Source organism: Phalaenopsis equestris, unplaced genomic scaffold (genome assembly GCF_001263595.1).
Source record: "Phalaenopsis equestris unplaced genomic scaffold, ASM126359v1 Scaffold000733, whole genome shotgun sequence".
NCBI lineage: Eukaryota > Viridiplantae > Streptophyta > Magnoliopsida > Asparagales > Orchidaceae > Phalaenopsis > Phalaenopsis equestris.
In genome coordinates, this window is record NW_018165173.1 from 207,352 (window position 1) to 208,438 (window position 1,087).

Consider the following 1,087-nt stretch of genomic DNA (forward strand, 5'->3'; position numbering starts at 1 on the left):
TTATTTTATATTTTAAAATTCGTACATCCAAATTATCTCTTCATTTCACTATATCTCAGAGCAGGGAGAAAGATAGAAAATTACTCAGACCTCATGAGAAAGATACAATTAAACACGAATTTCCTAAATAAAAGAAAATTCAAACAACAATATTAAATAAAAACCATTTATCTTTAACTCTTCTTCTAAGCAAATCCATTGTAGCTCCTCTTGGACTCTTTCTCTCTTTACAAGACTCTTAATTCTCTCTTCAAAGAGATTGGGAAGAAGAAATCTCTAACTTCTCTCCCTCTCCAACAACTCTTACGAGAAATCACTCTTAACAACTCTTACGAGAAATCACACATAAACTCACCGCACTACACAATCACACAACGGAACACTAAAGAAAATTTAATGACACACTGGCGGACAACTTTTTTTGATCAATTTCCACTCTAAATAGAGCATAATGTTGGTTTTCCAAGAGGTGTATAAAATAAATCTTCAAAAATCATCCAAATACATCGAATCTACTAGAATTTTGACTTGCACAGACTTCAACGTTGTCGGCACCCACGATGGCGCCGTTGGCGCTAGTGGTCCGAAATTAATTTGCGCTCTCTCTCAAATGGCACCGTTGGTGCCCAGTCTGGCGTTGTTGGCTACCCACTATTCTGGATTCCTTCCTTCATGATGGCACTGTCGGTGTCCATGCTGGCACCGTCAACGCTGAGTATTTCTCTACAAAATGCTATTTTAACTCCAAATTCCATCCTTTTTGCTTCCTTGTTTCTCCAAGTGCTAAAAACCATCAACCTGCAATAAAACATGAAAAATATCTCTTTTTAAAGCACAATACCACAAAAAATGAGTATAAATATAGGTATAAAAGTGCATATATTTTTTATGCATGAAAATCCCCCAAACTTAAATGTTACTTGTCCTCAAGTAACTCATTTACTACATTTTTTTTTAATAAGAGAATACAGTGTCTCCTACTTCATTAAACAAGAAAAAAGAGGGGTACAAGAGAAGGAAGCATACAAGTCCCTTCCCAAAAAACTTTTAACCAGAAAAAACTCTAATGAAAGGAAGAGCAACAGTG